General features: G+C 47.1%; 1 pseudogene; it reads left to right on the top strand.

The window, feature by feature from the left end:
• The first annotated feature begins 1,318 nt into the window (after positions 1-1,318).
• LOC121171846 lies at positions 1,319-4,787 on the top strand (annotated as a pseudogene).
• The last annotated feature ends 15,625 nt before the right edge of the window (positions 4,788-20,412 follow it).

Below are 20,412 nucleotides of genomic sequence, written 5' to 3'. Positions count from 1 at the left end.
ATCTAGCTCTTTGCTAAAGTACGTGCAAAAGCAATTGAGGACTTGGGACCATGCCCAAGTGGGAGACCTTGATGGAGTTCCAGGCTCCTGGCTTCAGTCTGGCCCATCACCAGTCTTTGTGGTCATTTGGGAAATAAACAGTTGCTGAAATCTGTTTCTCTGCCTTACAAAGAAAATTTGAAAATCTTCACAAATATGTATTATTTTAAATTTGAATATAATGAAGATTCTAAAAGACTTATTCATTTTCCCAATACTTTAAAATCTTGAATTTCCACACCAGCACAACTGGCCCACAGTAATCCATTGCCAAGCGTTGGATCCTGGGCCCCTCCCCACAGGTATCCAGATCATGTGTGTGTGATTGAAATCCTAGCTGACAGATGTGCATCACTTCCTGCTGTGAATGGGCATCATCACACAGGGAAGGCATTAGGTTGGAGTGGGGAGCTGCTGCTCTGTTCTGCCTGGACCAGGAACAAAGTGGGATAGATGTGTACCTAGAGGAGTATTCTGATGGGAGTTTGTTGACAAGGAGGCCAGAGGGTCTCAGATAAGCAAACAGTGGCTGTGCAACCATTAGCTAAGTATACAGCATTGCTTCAGGCTTGGTCACAGATGCCAAACCATCTACTCTGCCCCAGGAACTGCCTTTCTCCTTCCCCTCCCTGGGGTTCCTCCACTCAAGGTTTTGAATACAAATATTTGAATAAGAATTATAACTTAATGGAGAATATTCATTGAAAATGTGTTTCTCAAAGCAAATTGTTATCCAATTTATTTTCCTGCTCAATTTTCTATAAAACGCTGTTTAACTGCCTTCAATTATTTCCACATTTGCTTCCCTGAAATTATTTTTTATCTAAATCAATGTTTTTCATAAAATTCCTGCTGCAGATGTTTAATTTGTTTTCCAGTTTTATTATTATTATTTATAAGGAGCTACTTTTTGTTCATTAATTTTGCAAGGTTCAGTGTTCTGGGCCATATTTTGGAGGTATCAATTTTAGCATGTGCAATGTGAAACACTGGGAGTTGGATTCTGAGCTGATGGCTTCCACCAGTGTGACTTGCTGTGAATTGGCTCCGAGGCTGACCCTATTCCTCCACTAATCCATGAGAGGTTGAGAGAAATTCCCTGAACACAGGTCAAGCACCCAGTATGCTGTCTTCCTTGGCCATTGCACATCTCCCACCCACTCCTAGGTCTCCCACCCTCAGGTGCGTGAGTCTGCATCACACTGAGGTGTGAAGGTCAGCAGAGTAGGTTTCTGAGCAATGACCTGCTGCTGAGCCTGCTCCACCTGGGAGATTCCCGATGGTCCTGGGTGCATCTGCCCCCATCCCTCGGTGTTCCCCTGTCCTCTGCAGTGGCTCTCCACAGAGCAGGCTCCAGGTGAGGACTTGGCGAAGAGCTCTGGGATTTTCTAGTTGAGATTTTCAAGGGATAGGAAACACAAATTGCCAACAGATACATGAAAAACTGCTCAGAACCACCAGCTGCCAAGGAAATGCAAATGCAAACCTCAGCCCTGGTAGAATGACTATTATTCGCTTTTGAAGTGATTCCAAATGCTGGTGAGAAGGTTTGGAGAAGACTTCATAGTATACTGTTGGTAGAATCAAATAGCCTGGTCTCCTGAGATTCCATCATTGTTCAGAGCCCTTGTCTGCACTTTTGAAGAGCAGTGGTACTTCTGCTTTCAGCATGCTGAATTCTTTGTTTAGTGGAGTGTCCACTGTCCTGTAGTCATGGACTTGGTGCAATAAGCCAGTAATAACACACGCGTGGACTACTGACTGATGGTCCATAGCCGAAGTTTATTAACAGCATCAGATTTTTAAAGAAAGTTTGTCAAGTAGGCATCCGGAGAGGAGGGGCTTGATCCATTTACATTTCAACAGCAAGGGACAGTCTCCCAATACACAACTTGTTCCTTTAGCAGATGCTTTATCTAAACCTGTGAACCAGGAGGTTTCCTAGTCATTCATCTCCTTCCCTGGCCTTTCAGAGGAGATTCAACTGGCTCTGTCTCCCTCAACTGCAAACATGCTGAATGTCCTTCTATGGTGGAGGATTAAGCCTGTGACTATAGTGTAAATTGAATGTAAGTTATTGTAAAGATTAAAAGAAAGGAAGAAAGGAGGAGGGAAGAGTAAATACTTTGAAGTATTATTATGTGCTTCAAGTTGCACCTATGAAAAACCAGAAATCTGCTTGCTCGCTCTCTCTGCATAATCTGAAAGCCCTAAACTCATGATACTCCAAACTCTGAAACGTTTTGCACGCTAACGTGATGCTTCACGTGGAAAATGCCACACCACAAAATTTTATTTCATGGACAGAAGTAGTAAATTACTGTATGAAATTCTTTAAGGGTAAATGTATCTGGTGCATGTGAAATACATGAAATTCTGGACCCACTGGTATGCGCGAAAACTGGCAGTGGGAGAGGTTCTGGTGGAGAAGCCTGGGCAACTTCTCTGGCAGGACACAGTCCCATGCAGGTAAGCGCAAGAAGCACAATAGGGAACAACCAAGAACAGGCAATGAAAATTATCCCACTGGCATACACATGGCATGGGTTGGGGGCAGACCAGCCTGAATCTGTTCACATTACCTTCTGGTGAATCCGAGCACCAGAACAGAGTGTGGGTCGAGCCGGGTTTGGTTGCAACACATACCAGTACACAAGTAATGCCAAGGTGAGATGAGCCGTACCAGATGTGGCTGCAGCACACAAACAGCACATGTGACAATCAGGGAGGAGGCAAAGCCAACAGGGGAACGTGGGCACCCCTGCTGGATAACTACTTCCATTGGAAAGTGTGAATACGGATGGGGGCAGTTCAGACTAGGCAGGGCTATAGCACCTGTGGGCCTCACGGTGAGCTGACTGTTCTGACTGGTGCAAGTTAAAATTAGAGTGGGTTGAGGGGTGTTTGGGCTTAGCCACAGCGTTAGCTGGCAGAGGCTGGCACTAGGAGCTAATTCTGTCAAGTCAAATGCCAAAACCACCTGGAGACTGCATACTCTGGGAGTGGGTGTGGCCTAGTAGGGAAATAGTGGGCACCTCCCTCAGGGTTACCACCCTCACTGGACAGCACGAAACCCAGGCTAGGAGCAGGGGTGGCTTGACAGAAAGGCACCTGCCAGTAGGTGTATGGGCTGGATAATAGGTTGGTTGGGTTGAACTAGGCGTCCCCTTGGCTGCTTAGCTCCACTGTGTGACTCTGCATCAGGAGCCCCTGGGCAAGGCCGCCGCTGCCACCACCTCTGGCCAGGCCTCGCACTCCCACTTTGCACTCCCACTCCCCCGACCTGTGATTCTCTCTCGCATTCTCTCTGCCTTCAATTTCCAAGCTGGTGGTAAAGAACCTAGATATTTTCTGTTTTTGTGATTTCTGCCCGACTTGCTTGGCTGGGGGCTGTGTGAACTCCAGGCCTGACAGCTTACCTGACACCTGGCAGGACACCTGGCAGGTCACTTAGGCAGAGCACTCCTCAGGAACGAGGTCCCTGATGCTAGATAAGATTCGCTGCCCTATAGCCCACCAGTTTGTACTTTTTGAAAGTTGCTTGCTCTTTTTGAAAGTTAACAGTTAAACTGACCAACCACGACTGTATAATTATATGGAATTGGCCTGAAATGATAAGAACCCTGTGTTGCTCAAACTGGCTCCCTCTTTTCTGCCCTGCTGTTCCTGCTGCAGCCTTGGCTGCAGCTGCCCCTCCCCTGCCCAGCCCCTGCTAGGCTGGGCGGGGGGTGATGGGAGACTTCTGTTAACCTGAACAAACTGCCCTTTATGTGTTAGCACTGACTTCAGATTTTCTGTGGATCTCAAAATCTGGTCCAACAGTAGCATAGCGGGTGCCCCTTCTGGGCTCTCTGAGAATGGTGAATGTGAAGCCAGTCCAGAACAAATGGGCTATCCAGCAAGGGCTGATCCACTGATCTGCTAGGCCTCCAGACTGTTCATGGTCAAGTTCACCATACGAGGGTATGGATCATATTTGAGGATTGCCCCAGCATTCAGTTCTATGAGTAGTAATTATCCCCAGGTTGTTTTTTTTGAAAGTAGATGTACGTCATTGCCAGGGAACAGCTGTCCACAATATATCAGCCACACGTACATTTTTTTTTTCCAACAAAGTCAAAGTGAGATTCGATCAACACCAAGGAGCAGATGCTCTGGAGCTAAGAAAAAAAAAAAAAGGTCAAACAGTATTGCCAAAATGACCCTGGAAGCAACAAGGACACGGACACCCCAAACGGCTACATGGATTTCATGGCTTTTATTAACAAAGTTGGCCATGAATGCCTTAATGAAAGGGATGAGCATGATTTTGACAATTGCTTATGAAAAGACCTCACCCTTTTAGAAGCTGAACAGTTACTTATTGATGTGGCATTTAACCAGCCTGTTACAATTTATCCCATGAAATTTCAAGGGCTAGATGACAGCCAGGCTCCTAAATACTTAAAAATTTTTTATCAATCTATCGCCATCTATGGATTTTGAAGAGGCAAAAAGGAGTGAACTAACAAGCTCTGGAACTGTCAGAGGATGACATTGAAGAAGATGGCCTTGTTAAGTTTCAGAATGTAAAAAATGTACCTCTGTTTGTTCAGTACACTCTAGGTGAAGAAGAAACAATAAGAATTTCATATTTTACTTTTATTGGTACCCCAGTCCAGGCAACGAATAGGAGTGATTTCAAATGAGTAGCTGGCAAGAAGGAGAAAGTCATTAAGTTACAAAAGACACTGGAAGATATATTGTAATCAGATCTACGTCGCCTAGATAATTGTTTGATTCCTGCCAGAGACTATCAACATATCATTCATTACCATTGCCCATACATTATTGGTTTTGTCCAAAAAAAGAGATATATCTTATCTGCATGAAAGGATTTCAGGGGCATTATAGGAAACTACCAAAAGATAATTGGGTATGGAAATCGGAAAGACAGAACTGGAAGAGGACTAGTAATGATTAATGCTCACTAGGTTAGCAGTCAGAGCTTCAGCTTTTGCAGAGTGCTCACTGGTGCTAGGCTGTCTGCAACTAAGGCCAGGAGTGGACAGTGAAGTCCCTCTAGGACAGGTGTCAGACCCACACACCAGCCAGCTCACCAGCAACAATGTCGTGAGCATCCGAGCCTCAATCTGCCTGTCTGTGAAAATGATGCCTGTAGGGAAACCTACACACTGTCCCAGTTTCCCACCATTTGCAGGTGCCGCTCCTCTGTGATGGTCCCCCTGATGCCAGCTCTTCTCTGCTGCTGCTGGTATCAGAGGTGTGCTTCGTGCCATCCTGACTCTAAACCAGGAGCTTTCCTCAGCTGGAGCAGGAACTCCCAGAGGAAAAGGCCAAGCTTCCCACCAGCTGCTCCAGCATGCACCAGCTGCCATGCTGGGCCTTGCTGGGCTTCATCCATGCCTCTTGCTCTTCCTGGAGTGAGTTTCCTGCATTATTTCATTTTTCACCTGTATCCAGGATTGGGCCTTTACCAATCTTTCCTGCCTCTGCCCGAGCCCCTGGCATCCATATCCCCATGGTTGGTGCTGTAATGAACATGTGCATTGCCACTGTCCCCAGGGTTGCTGTGGCCTGCATCTAACTCTCCTTGAGCCATGAATGGAGATGTTCCCACACTGGGAGTCTAAGCACACCACATCCCAACTCCTGGGCAGCGCTCCCTTGCCAGACCTGGCTGCACCCATCCCCAGCCTGGGACTCGCCTGAGTGGCAGCTGGAATCCTCGCCCTAGCAAGACAGGCTGGGAACCCTGCAGGTAACAGTTGTGCCAAGCTGTCCTGCCTTTCAGGAAAGAAGGACCATCCTCTCAGGGACTCTAACCAGAGGCTCTCCAGCCAGCGGTGCTGCCTACAATGACTGCTGCTTTCTCCCACTTGGACCCTGACAGACTTGGAAATCCTGATTTCATCCATGGCACAGAGCAGCCACAGAAAAGAATGAATTCCTGAGCAGACCCCAGCTCTGGGTATCAGCAGGTGCACAGAACACTGAGCAGCAAAGAAGATGCTGCTGGCTTCATGGAAGGGTGGTGATGGAGTAGCCAGAGATGGTGTTCCCTGGGTGGAGCAGGTGTAACTATGGTGATGAGAGGGAATAAAGAAGTCATTTGCAAAGGTAGATTGGAGTAGGGGGGCTGCAGTGCAGTGTGCTAAGCTGCAGGCTGGCTGCTCCACTTCCCAATGCACCTGGGAAGGCACCTGCCGTTGGCCCGAGTGCTTGGGCCTCTGCACCCACATGGGACACTTGAAGGGACTCCTGACTTTAGCCTGACCCAGTGCTGGCTGCTGTGACCATTTGGGGAGTGAACCAGCAAATGGAAGATCTCTCTGGTTCTCTCCTTCTCTGTAACTCTGTCTTTTAAGTTAATCCATCAAGATAGATGGAAACAAAGCTGTGAAGCTAAGGCAGTAGCTGGGACAGAGGGAGATGGGGCATGGGATCCACCAAACAGGTGTTCTGGAAAATGATGGGAGTGGGATGCAGAGAAAGGTCCTGGGCTGACTTTGAAGTTTTTATCTGGTTTTCTGGGGTTCCCTTAGCTGGCCTGATGCCTGTCCTGACGTCCCACGGCAGCTGCCTGATCTATGGGCTTGGGGAATGGAGGGGTAAGTGTGCATCCATTTCAGAGGCAAGCCCGTAGCTGCTGGGCCTGGGAAGAGGGGAGCATGGGCTGCCCTCTGCCTGCTCCCGATGGTCACATCCTGTGTCTTCCCCAGGGTGAAGCTGTCATCTTTGTTAGGCAGCACCTGCACCAGGACAAGAGTGTACAGTGCCAAAGGACAACGCCCAGTGCTGGCTGCTGACCCCGGACAGACCTGCCCTCTGCTCCCCAGCTCAACAGTGCTGCCACAGGGAGCTGCTGTGTGGGATCACGCTTCCTGGTCTAAGGGCAAAACTAAGTTCAGCACTGTGTCCCATGGCAGGAGAGTGAGAGGGAGAAACCAAAGTGAGCAGAGAGGAGCAAACCAGGGCTGGGCTCCACTGCCCCGTTTCTCAATACTCCACTGGCAACAAGGTTTGGTGTGGCTTCATTCCTGGGTGCTTTTCTCTCTACCACTAAACATGGCTGATGCTGAAAACCTTGCCCTGGAAAATGGCATGATTTGGTGTTGTCAAAACCCATGTTTAGCTATTCAGTGAGCCAACCATAGTCTGAGCCTGCAGTAATCTGCTGGGGTCTGCGCAGTGGGTGTGGACCACACGGGGGTGTGATGAGAACAGCTCCTCTGTGCAGCAAGGCCCAGGGGAGTTTCCAGCTGTTTGTTAGGCAAGGCCCAGTGGAAGTCTCTCCGACCCCTTTGATGCTGTTTTACCCCCTGGCTGCATGGACACTCAAGCACCGCACTAAGAATTCTGTATTCTATTGAGGCATTGTTGTTTGCCCCTGAGAGACAGTTTTTGCAGGTTTTTGCAACCGATGTGAGCTTGAGAGTTAACGTCACTGATAATGTCTTGGTGAGTGGGCCTTTGACAATTTACACACAGGAGCACAATTAAGCCCATGCCATTTTTGGACACCTTATTGTGTGCTAATTATTGCCTCAGAATCTGGCCCAGACATACAGCACACCCTCTGGGAAGGGGCTTGATATATATGTCTTAAATACTAATGCAAGTGATGGGAGTGAGAGCTGAAACTGCTATGGCAATAAATATAGTTATTGTTATCTCAAAGGCTAGCCTGCCTTTGCAATTTTTTGGAGCCTAGAATATGTAATTGTTTTAGCTGCTTTTATAATTTTAGCTAGAGGAATTAAGGATGCTTTTATTAATAAAAAATGCTTTTGATTATTGCTTTATTGTTTATGGGGTTGTAGGGGTCTATAGTTGTAGGGGGATTTAATATTTGAAGTTTTGTTTTAGATTTTAGGTTTTTCCCTTGTAACCTATTTTCCCAGTAAATAAGGGATAAATTGTAGAAATAGAAATGTGGTAGGAATGTACTACTGATTAGCAGGTAATCTCATGTGCCTTGGCCTTGGAGTCCTGGCTGTTGCTCCATGGCTACTGTTGAAGAATGAATAATAGCTTGCTTTTAAGACTATGAATACAGTATTTTACAGAATTATCTTTAGGGGCACCTGCTTAGCCCTGAAGTGCAGACAGAATGACCGAATGTCTGTGCATGCCCCCCTAGTCTTAAAGTAAAAAATAGAACAATTAGTTGCTTGTGTAGAAGCTTGAGAGGGTTTTGAGTAAATAAAAAGGACAGCTTTTTCCTGGGCTGTTGTGAGAACGCATCAAGTGTCTGTGTCTGTGTCTTTCTTTATCGCCGACTCCACGCACCCTTCCCGAGCTCCGAACTCGGCTGGAGCTGGACTCCGGCAGTAATCGCTATCATTTCCATAAGGAAAAAGATGCTGGGGACCACATCTGATTGAGATGCAACTGCCTGTCTTTGCCTTGCTGTCACCGATCTTCGTCACACCCAGCTCTGACAGGCTGTGCGTTGTGCAATCCCGTGTAATCCTGTATAATCACTGCCAAAGCCTCTGAGCTGTTAGCATCCTTACTCGCAGAAGTGATCACTGAGAGGGAGGGACACTGCCCTGGTGGGAGTGGCCAGCTGACTTGAGACCAGGCTACAAAGACGTGCACTGCTCCCATTCTCAGGAATAATGACCCACGCTCCTTGCAAAGAGTTTCCCTGATCTCTCTCTGACCCGACCACTCCTCAGAAAGAGTGTCAATGCTTTTAACTCGGCAATCTCCTCCAGAAAATTCTCCCATCAAGAATTATTGGCTTCCAAATGACACATGTTTATTCAATTACAAAAGCTTCAGAGAGGGGAAGTGATTTCATGCTACATCTGCTTGGCTTGCTTACCGCTCTAACGAGACTAAATGGCTGAACGTATTTAAAAGAGAAATTGCTTCAGGGGACAGAAAAACCCTCGCATGTCTGCATCTAAGCAAACTGCAGGGCCTTGAAGGGACACATAAAAGGAATAACGTTATACAGTCTATAATTAAAGTATCAATTCTTACTGCATGAATAAAAAGCAAGAATGGATTCATCATTGGTGAATATCATCAGCGATCAGGCTCGGAAGGAACTGAGGTGCAACATGCAGTCCACTACACAGCCCTTTGTCATTTCTGATTAGAAGGTTTATACTTGAGGACAAGCAACACAAAGGCACACCACACAGTGCCACTTTTCCACTTCAAATTGCAATTATTTTAAAATGTTTTTAGAATGACTTATGGGAGTTGCAAACAGACAGAGAGAGGCTGGCACCTACTGGTGTGCTCCCCAAATGCCAGTGACGTCTGGGGCAGTGCTGCAGCTAAATCTAGGCCCCAGGAATTCGATAAGGGTCCCCCATCTGGGGCATCAGGACTCTCAGTTATTTGAGCCAGCTCCTGCTGTGTGCCAGCATGTGCTTTTAGCAGGCAACTGGTGTCAGGATTTTTTGTTTTTGTTTTTGTTTTCCTAAAGATTCATTTGAAAAAGAGTATTGATCAAAAGAGGGAGATATCTCTTCCATCCATTGATATAATCCCCACATCGCTGCAAGAGCCATGGTTGATCCAGGCTGAAGCCCAGCATCTAGAACTCCATGCTAGGCTCCCGAGGGGATGGCCAGGGTGCAGGCACTTGGCCCATCCTCAGCTGATTTGCCAGGCGTGTTAGCAGGGAGCTGGATTAGAGCAACCAGGATTTGAACTCTCGCATAAACAGAATGCTCATGTCACAGAGGAGGTGTAACTTGTGCCAGTGTGGGCCCTGGAGCTGGATGTTGAGCTCAAGGTGAGCTAGAAATTCCCGGGACCCTGGGAAGCCTCATCAATGACTGTCAGCCAAGTGTTCCCTTGAGCCAGGTGCTGCCACTCAGGTGGGCAGCAGGGCAGCCAGAGGAGGACAAAGGCCATGCAGAAGAGAGCCAAGAAGGAGGCAGGGGGCAGGCAGGAAGAGGCAAGACCTGAATCCAGGGTGCTGTGCTCCACAGCTAGCAGCACTGGGCACACAGCACCTGCTCAGCTCAGCTTCCTTCTCGGGACTACATGGGGGCTACTCCCTCCCCAGGAACTGGATGGCATGACAGGACCAGGGGCATCTACTGTCTCCTCCTGACACCGGCAGGTGGGCCCATACATGGCTATACCTGCTCAGCCCAGCTCAGCTTCCTCCCTGTGACATCCTGGAGGCTCCTTCCTCCAAAGCACCTGGAGAGCACAGCAGGACCAGGACCATTGACTGTCAATCTCTTCCCAATACTGGCAGGTGGGCACATGAATGGCTGTACCTGCTCATTGCCCTAGTGTTGGTCTCTTGCTCTGTGGTGGCTGCGTAGAGAATCTGGATGAAAAGCCCTGGGCCTCCATTCTGAGCTGAAGTTCCAATTCACATGTCCAGGTATGTTTGCAGACCTCACTGTTGCACCAGAGGCTTCTCTATGCGACCCAGGAATCTGTGCACTCAGAGTGCTCCTCTTCCTCAGGGGACACTTGGCAGGCCTCCTTTGCCTGCTGTCCTTCAAAATAGTCACATCTCTCTCCAAATTGGTGGGAGGGAAATCAGGATCACAGTGGTTCAATAGCTGAAAAGGAGAAGCAAATTAACTTTACGGAACAAGCTATCCTCTGTTACCTGTTGTGGCTGCACAAGGAAGAGCATGATTCAGCCGTCCATGGGACATGTCATTGTTTCTCTTCCTCCATTTAAAACTCTGCATTTCAAATAAATAAATATATCAAGTTGAGGGAGAGAGAGCGAGAACGTCCATGGTGTCAATGGGTAGCTGGCAGTACATGAAATGACTTGCTATATCACTCACCATGCAATTTACAATCACTCAATATTATGGAAAGTGCTTACTTTATCATCAAAGATAAATGCATTCAGGAACTGACTGTTTTCTAGCTGTGATGCCCTAGCATCCACCTAGAACTAGGTGAACTCTCCTGAGGGTCTCCATTCCTTGCATCCCCTTTTCCCAGGTCCATCACAGAGGGGGCAGAGCCCTGAGGAGCAAGGCTGAGGGACAAGGCGAGGCGAGGAGGCCACCTCCTGCTCATCCTCCATTTGTGTCTGAGCTAAGAGCAGAAGCCCCATTTTAAGGTGGAAGGAAGGCTGAGCATCATGTTGAACTGTGTACAGTCATCACCAGAACGGGAGTGAGTGTGTTTTGGAACACCATAGGCACTCCTAAAGCCCTGCTTATTGGGGCGGCTAGGTTGAACTTATGGGTTCAACCCGTCTGGTCGGCAAACTGGTCACAGGTGTGGGGAGTGATGGCAAGTGTCTCTTGCCTCCCTTTTTTTCACCCTTTTCACAGTGCATCCATGAGGCAGGCACAGGAACCCTCTGCATGGAGGACCAGCTGCTATCTGCAAGACCCTGGGCACATCCTCAGTTTTCAGCACAGCTGTGCCTAGCTCAGGTACTCCTAGCTCAGTCACAATGCACAGTACCTCTGGAAGTTCTACGCTGGCCCGTACTACTTGAGTGGCTTCCTTGGTGAGGTACTAGGAGGATGGTTGAGGCCTTAGGCTGCTCACCTGCTTCTCAACCAGGAGCCTCAGCTGGCCATCAGGCACTGGGACAATCCATTTGCACAGCCAGGGTCACACTTTCTGCCTCTTCCTATTAGGTGCAGGTTTGATTGGCAGAGACAGGAGGTTGAAGCATCTCTGCCCAGCATAAGCAGCAAGCCAGCTGAGCAGGGTATGTGCCAGGGAAGCAGAGGTCTGAGAACACCTGCTGCCAGGGACCCATGTGGCAGTGAGCCACACCCCCTGATGGTGGAGGCCCTGCAGGGATGTCCTTTAGCCACAAGGCACCACAGCTTCTGTTGCATTCTCCCCTTGCATCTGCTGTTTGTGGCTCTGGTGATGTTTTTGCTCGGATCTGCCTTTGGCCTGTTGGCTCAGCAAGACAAGATTACATGGGAGCGTTTCCTCTCTGGAGACCTGTCGGCTCCCAGCACGTCCTGTGCTATTCCCTTAAAGGCTAAGCAAGGCTGGGCCTCTGCAAGATGCTAAATCATAGTAGGCAGATAGGTGCGGTGGATTCAGCCTGGGCAAAACAGAGACTCAGCTGACTGTCTGGTCAGTGTGTTAGAAGCTGCCATCACCAAGCCAACTGCCTGAGTAGGAAGTCTATTTTGTCTCGTGGCTGGGCAGATTCACAGGTGGTCCTGTGGGTTCAGCATCTGGTGGTGATGTTCCCGTGAGGCATCAGACATCCATGCAGGGGGAGCAAATGTTTATGCCTGTGTCTGTCCTCCCAAAGCAAGGGTGATCTAACTGGCTGGCTCCATCCTAACAGCATGCTCCAATGGATCACTGCTTGGGAGCTCCACCTCTAAGCAGCTTGACCAGACTAAGTGCCAACCTTCATGTCACCATTAGCTTGAGACTTAAGCAATGCAGCCATTAACGCATGGTCCTGAGACAATGGTGGCATCCCGTGTGACTTCTGGCTCATGTTCTGACCACTCCCCTTCCCATCTAGCTTAGAGGGAAGTAGAAACTGGCCCAAGTACTTGCTCCTGCTGCCCATACGGGTGACCTGAATGTAGCTCCTGGTTCCTGGCTTCAGCCTGGTCTGGCTGTGACAGTTGTAGCCATTTAGACAGGGAACCAGTGGATAAAAGATCTCTCTCTTTCAGTCTCCTCTCCTCTCTTTACCACTCTGTCTTTTGTAGAAATAAAAGAGTTAGATCTTAGAGAAAACAGCCTTTATTTTACTCTGCTGCCTTACTTTGCAGCAAGCTAAGTTACACAGAAAAGACGTTTTAGCCATGGATCGGTTGGGTTGGCACAGAGTTGAATAGGTTACTATGCTATGGTGCTGTTTGGGCCTCTGCCAGTTCTGCCAGTTCATGCATTTTGAGTCACCTGTGGGATGGTAAGCTGCAGAATTGCCTTGCTCGGTTGATTTGCCCCCTGAATTTTGATGTTCATTCTCTCCTCTGCTCACCTCCGCCAAGCCCAGTAGGTGTCTTTTTGCCCAGGATTGCAAATGGTGAAATTTATGGTAAGTGGCCTTGTTCTTTGCCTGGCCGGGAGTCTTGATTTAGGTACAAGGATTGGGATAGGAGGAATGCTGATTCTCAATGCTGGTTTGCCAGTCTGTGTACATGAGAAAAGACAGTTCCAAGGAGGGAGCCACCTCTCACTGTTATCTCAGGTAATGAGCCTTATTGATGCTGAAATGCCAGGGCAGGATGGGCTTGGGGACTGGAAGATGTGGTTACATGGACTGGGCCAATGGGAGAAGATTAAGGCTGAGCCAGTGCTGCCAGGCCTTGCCCTCTGATGGGATACCTGGGGAAGGCAGCAGTTACTTCATAGTGAATATGTTTGAGTATCTGAATTTTTGGAGATCTCACTGAGACTGGATTCTCTTTGCACACATCTATCCAGAGAACAGTTCTTGACACAGACATTCACGAGCAGGTGCACAGGTACACTCAAACCTGAGGTCTAAGCCAGAGAAATTTTGCAGTGAGAAAACTGCAGCATCCGCCCAGGTGCTGTGTTAACCTGCTGGTCCTCAGCTCCATGGACAACGACAGGAGCCTCTGAAATGCTGGTGTCTGGGGAGAATTAAACCTATGGTTAGGCTGCCAGACCTTTTCCCCTGCTGCATTGAACTGGATGTTTTCAAATTCTTTGCTGCTTTTGTTTTTCCTTAAGCCCAGGGAAGGCTCATTGTTCCGAAGACAATCCAAAAAAAAAAAATGCACAGAAGAAGCAAAGGAAAGTTTCCTAATTTGTTCTAAGACAAGGGATGGGAATGCAGGCAGCAAGGACAGGCTGCTGGGAGAGAGCAAAGTGCAGAGGAAAGTGTCTGAGGCAAGAAGGGAGAGCATCAGTACACGTGGGGGTGGCTGGAGGAGGTTGTCAGCTAGACATCAGCAAGTCCGGAGGGGATGCTTTAAGATGCTTGTTCCTGCCAGCACTTCACTGCCATTGTCAAGACCCAAAGAGTGGACTGTATGAAGAGGAGGGGTCTGTGCAGTCCCCATCTCTGGATTGGGTGCAGATCAGGATCCCCCAGTGCAGGATCAGGCAGCCTCACTACCTTTGCTTCTGATGGTGTTGGCAGGCAACCACAGTGGAGCATATAGAGGCAGAGGCTGGGCCCAAACTCAGGGTTCTCTGACAGCCTTCTCTGTGGGAAAGGGCACAACCCCAGCTGACCAAGTTGCCGCAGTTCCATCACCTCCCAATAATGCTGCATGTGGAGTATGATTTTAATATGGGGACCTTCAGAGGGACTTCCAGCATCCAAGATAACAGCAAAGCCAGGCAGTGGTGTCAGCAGAGCAAGGCTGTGCACCTGCTCCCAGGAGAGTTGTAGCCACTGTGGGAGTGAGCAAGGGTTGGGAGGCAGCAGGAAGAGGTGCCGCAATGCCAATGCAATGGACAGCGGGCTAGCGTAGATGCTGCACCCTGCCAGACCTCCTGGCTTCCAGCTGTGGCTCAGCCACTCAGCAATGGATAAAGCCTGTTCAGGGTGAAGCTTCGTCATTGAGAAATGAGGGGCAGTGGAGAGCTGGAAGAAGTCACACACTCCCCATGGAAGAGCTTCACATTAGAGGCTAACAGGGAAGTCTTGCATGGTAGAACAAACACATGCTCATGGAAGGATTGAATGTCAGTCTACAGAATTAGGTAGCTTACAGAAGGCATAAAGGAAAGACAAGTACAAGCCCAGAACTGGAAAACATGCACTTTCATACTGAGTGGATCCATGTAGCATCTTCACACCCCTTTTCTGATCACCCAGAGTCGCTGAGACTGTGGACCTGTTGCTTTGCTCCTTCTGTCTTGTGTGATACCCAAGGGTGTCCACCAAGCATTTACAAAAATGCACAGGAGACCAACATCTGGCCTGGTGGTTGAGATGCTGGTGGGAGCACCTGCAGCCCATATTGAAACGTAAGTCTGCTCCTGACGCCAGCTTCCTGCTAATGTGCCTGGGAGGCAGCAGGTGATGGCTCAAGTACTTGGATTCCTGGGTCCAGTGGAAGACCTGGGTGGAGTTTTAGGTTCCTGGATTCAGCCTTTGACCAGCTATGTACATTATGGGCACTGGTAGAGTATCCTTTAACCTCAAAAATAAACAGATAAATAATCAAGCAAATAAATATGAGCCTGAGCAGAATGCCTTGGACATGCATCACTTAGTCTTTTCCAGAGCTGGCCCCACCCTCTGCACCTTGCTCTGTCCTCTTGGCTTCCTTGGGGGATTGGACCAGTGACCCTCCCACATGTCAGCTTCTGGATGCAGAATTCTCCTCTGCTCCTTGCTGTTAGCTCTGCCACCTGCTCTCTGTCATGGCACCTGGGCAGTTGTGCCTCCACAAGAGTTGGCTGTGCAGGCTAATCAACCCACTTCTGGGCAGCTCTGCTCTCCAGCTCCTGGTGCTGCAAAGTGCAGTTCAAGAGTATCCTGTTTGGAGGTCCTAGGAGTATCCATCATCACAAAATGAAATGGAGGGGAGAGGGGGAAATGAGAGAATTATCATTGTTGCTGCACACGGCATGGCGTATGTGAATTAGGTGGATGAGTCTGTCTTCTAGATCTGCCAACCCCACATTGCGGTCCCCAGCCCCTCTCCTGGCATCCTCAAGGCCTAGACAACTTTTACGGCAAACCTGAGAGTACCTGAGAACTTACTCATGGTTAGGTTTCTCTAAGATCAGTGCTTATCTTATTAGTATTTCTATCATCATGGCTCAGAAGGTTATCATGGTGGGAAATGGCAGCAGATTCAGCATATGGAAGGTGACTTGGGGAACTACATTGAAAAATTGGCCAGATACTGCTCATTACTTTGGCACACAACAGGGTTCTGAATGATTGAAGGAAAACTTTGCTGAGCTACTGAGTACACTACTGATGTTGGAACAAGTTTTCATAAACAAGATCTGATGCTCCAAGATTCCACCCCCAGGAACTCTGAATATACACTCCCTGAATAATTTTTCATTCAAAGTTTTCTCTGCTACGTTTCTAGTGTAAAAATTGGCCTGCCGTATTGCATAAATCAGGCTATGGTATCCTGGACCATAGATTTCATATTTTCATCCTTTGGTTTGGAGAATTATGTATTGCAGTCAGTCCTTGAAAAGTATTTTAATAAATAAATAAATATGATCCTTAAATTTTTTTCTGTGCAGGATGTTGTAAAGTACCCTCTTCAGACTAAGTGCATTATTGCTCTGTAATTAATCCCTTAGGGGAATACATTGTGTTCCACTGTGAAGTGCAGCAGTGGTGCGTGAGCTGGTGCAGCCAGCATGCCCTTCTGTTTTCCTTCCTGAGATTGTTCTCATTTAATATTTGCACCCAGATTCATCCGTTTCTGCTGGACGACTCTAATAGCCCACTTGACATTTTCCATTTTTTTGATGATTATTCCTAATAGATTGTTGTAATGAAACAAATGAGATTATTTGTGGTTTTGTTCTTCTTAAGTCTGTTTTTAAAGTGACCATGTACCAAGCTTGCAGTAGCAGTTGTAGATATTCCCGGTATGATCCAAAGGCACCAGACAACAGAGCTGATGCTTTGGGCCAAACACCCCAAGGCGGGCATGGAAGATGGTGTAGAAGGACATTCAGAGTCTTTGCTATTGTGGGAGACATGGCCAGCTGAATCTCCCCTGAAGGCACCAGCAGCAATTGATGTGGGGATGAATGAACGTTAACCTCCTGGTTTACAGGTTTAGGTATAAACAAGTTGGGTTTTTTGGAACTGTACCTTTCTGTTGAGATGTAAATGATTCAAGCCTCTCCCTGGATGCCTACTTAACGACCTCCTTTAAAAAGTCTGAAGCTGTCATTTTAAGGTGTATAGAACCCAGCTGTATATAAACTAATAATTGTAATGTCAATGTAGAAGTCATAGGATGTGGTTCAGAACTTGTACTCTTTTTTGTTGTTGTTGTTGTTGTTTTCTCTCTCTCTCTTTGAACATGCTGGTTACACAATATCATATCAACTAATTCTGGTACGTTATAAAATTGTTACTGATGTAATGTCAGGGCTTTCAATTGATTGGGATGATACTCTTTCGGCTGTACCTTCAGACCAGAGACTGTCTCCCCATGAAACTGATGAACTTATCTGCACAATAAGATGCTGGACTCTGTTTTGTAGATGCTTGCAAGGAAAAAAAAAGTCTCAACTGAATTTGATCTGTGGTAATGCAACAAGATGGAAGAATCCACCATGGCGGGGGAGTGGGTTTTGGGGAGGGGAGGGGGGAATCCAAGTGCCTGTAAAACTGTGTCTCATGATGCAATGTAATTAAAAAAAAGAAAAAGAAGAAAAAAAAAGTCTGAAGCTGTTAATAAACTTCGGCTATTGACCATCAGTCAGTAGTTCACATGTGTTATTACCATCTCCATGCACCAAGTCTATCACTGCAGGATACTGACAAGGATGGCCCTGTGAGGGTTTGCCCCAGCTGAAATCAGGCTATGAGAGCTGTGTTCATGTTGTTAGCAGCAGAACGATGGGGATAATCTAGGTGTGGTGGTTGCTGATCAGGTTTATTTATCAGTGATCAATGCTCAAAGAGCTAGGCAAATCTCATTGGAAGAAACTCGGCTGTTGCACGGTAGAGTGACTGCAGTTAGTACTGTATTATGCTGAAATGGTTGAAAATACCTGCAAGGCAGAATCTGAGCATTCTCACTACAAAGAAACGATGTATGTTTGAGGAAACAGATTTGTTTCTCAGCTTGATTTGATCGTTACATGATGCGTATAATCACAAAACATCAGCCTGTGTTCCACAAGCATGGAAGTACTTAAAGATTCACAGAGGGTATAATTAAAAGGTTAGCTTACTTTGATCCAGTAGATAAAAAAATCTATGCCTACACAGGACCCTCAAAAAAACTCATTAAAATGGTATGTTATGAAAAAAAGGCATGGATTTTAAATGTTTTCACATTAAAATAAATATCTTGATGTAATGGGGTGCAGCCAGTTGATAGCTACCACCCAGTTGCTGGGTTAGTTAACAACCTAAACAGCATTGAAATGGAGGTTCTGCTCCTGCCCTTCCTAACACCTCCCTGCACCATTCGTGTTTATTAAAAGCACAAAACTGGCTTCAGGGACTCTCAGTGTGCACCTGCCCTTCCTGCCTCCCATGCTTTCAAATTAATTGACAGGGCTGAAATGGCTGTGGAGGTTCTGCACCCAGCCCTTCCTGCCTCCTACTGAGTGTGCTACTTTAGGTTAGTGAACTACAGGGAAACTTTGGGCTCTGGCAGCTCCCTTCCTACCTCCCTTCCTGCTAATTAATAGGATGTATGGAAACTTTGTATTGTATGCCGCTCTCAGTCCAGTTGAAGGTTGAGAGCTTGAAAACCCCTGACTTCACCCACCCTGGGCAGTGGTGCTTGTAGTGTAGCAGGAGTCGCTGTCACCAAGTGGGTAATACAGACTCCTCCTAACATCTACACTTGTGTCCAGTGTAATCTCTCTCGCACTTTGCAATATTAAAAGTTAACGAAATTTGGGAGGGGTTAGAGGAATCCCAGAGCCTATGAAACTGTGTCATAAAATGAAATTTAAAAAAAAAAAGTTAAGGAGAGAAGGATCTTCCATCCACTGGTCTACTGCAGCAGCCCTGGGCTGTGACTGAAACTAGACCCAGAAATTTAATCTAGGTTTCCTATTTGGATACAGAAACCCAATTGTGCTGAGCCACAAGTGCTGTCTACCTGGATCCACAAGAGCAAAATCTGGGGTCAGGAGCTGAGCCAAGCATTGAGTACAGACTCTGATAAGGATGCAGGAATCTTGTTAACCAGGCCAAACAGCTTCTCCAAACTTGTCCTTTAAATGTATTCTTTCACAAATTTTTTTCAAACGACCCTTGTATGCACAATTATGTGTCAATCAAAAATAAAATACTTAAAAGATGTTCATTTTGCAGCACTATAAACAACGCTCATATTTCAGTTTTGTGGCTTTTCTGTGTGCATCTATTACTTATCTTAACGAACATGCAAGCTTAGAAAAAATTGTCAAATATCAAGAAAAGTGTGAAGAATCCCCATGATCCGTGTCCCCAGAGTTAAGACCTGATAACAGTTTTATTGTGGTCTTTCTACATACCATTCTGTAAGCGAATAAGTGATCACACATCATGTCTTGTTTGGCAATTATCTTTTTTGTGGCTTACTGACACATATTGAGCATTTTTTAGAGCCAATAAGTACCCACAGCCTGGGTAGCAGCTTCCTTGTACGTGTGGCATCTTATTGTTCAAGACTGCATTGTTGGATGCATAAGTTGTTTCTTGTTTGAGTTACTTGACAAATGCTATTGCCCTTGGAGGAATGCTATTTTGTGTTCATTCACTATGTAGCTGGGATATATTTTCATATAATTTATTTGCAGCATTTGACACAGATCTCCAAATTGCATTCTAAGACAGATGTGAAGTCCTTTCTTATAGAAGTATAGGAGAAACCCCATTTCTCCATATAGTTGCCTCTCTCCATTCACATTTTCCTATTTCATCAGAGTTATGAATCTGTATCTATGTTTCAAGTACTTATTAGAAAGGCATGAATACATATAGAGTGAGACAGAAAGAGAGAGAGATTGAGAGAGAGACCATGTATTCAGTGGTTCACTCCAAAACTGCCGGCAATTGTTGGACTTGGACCCGGCTGGAGCCAAGAGCTGGAAAATCAGTCTGTGTTTCCTCCAGGGCTGCCAGGGATCTACCCAGGTGAGCCATCACCTCCCAGGGTGCCAGTTTGTAGGAAGCTGAAATCTGGAATGGAGCCAGTACTTGAACTCAGTCCAGTTGGGTGGGTGACAGATGGCAGGAAGGAAAAGATGGCTGAGGGGGATGGCTGATGCAATGGGGCAGAGTATTGTGACACAAGAAAGCCCCTGTCTGGCCCAGCAGTGACATATGGACTTGCCAAAATGAGAAGGGACTTGCCAAAATGAGAAGCACTCCACAACACCTTAAAAACCAAATGCCTTTGTCTGCCAGGCACCACTGTTTCCTGTTTTGACCTCCATATAAAACTGCCAGACCCCACAAGCCCCAAATGTGACTTCCCTGGGCCACTGTCTACCAGTCCAATGAATCTTGCCTGGGTATGGTCCCAATAAAGCTTGCTTTGAGCAGAACCATACTCTGTGTGGTTACCCAGTTCTGAACCTGACACACAGGCACTGTGGGTGTCTTCAGGAGCATCTTAGCCACAACAGCAAATTCCCATCCCTCAGTCTGTGCCTTTGAAAGCTGGCATGCCACAGTGATGTTTTGGAATCTGTTATCACATGGTTGTACACAGTTTCCTTTTCTGTTGAAGAAACAGTCATTCCTGCTAGTGGCTGAGAGCCTTCCTGGCAAATCATTGA

The sequence above is a fragment of the Ochotona curzoniae genome, unplaced genomic scaffold (assembly GCF_017591425.1).
Source record: "Ochotona curzoniae isolate NIBS_2020 unplaced genomic scaffold, NIBS_Ocur_1.0 scaffold_274, whole genome shotgun sequence".
Classification (NCBI taxonomy): Eukaryota; Metazoa; Chordata; class Mammalia; order Lagomorpha; family Ochotonidae; genus Ochotona; species Ochotona curzoniae.
Note: the sequence above shows the minus strand (reverse complement) of the source record. Positions and strands in the feature narration are given on the sequence as shown.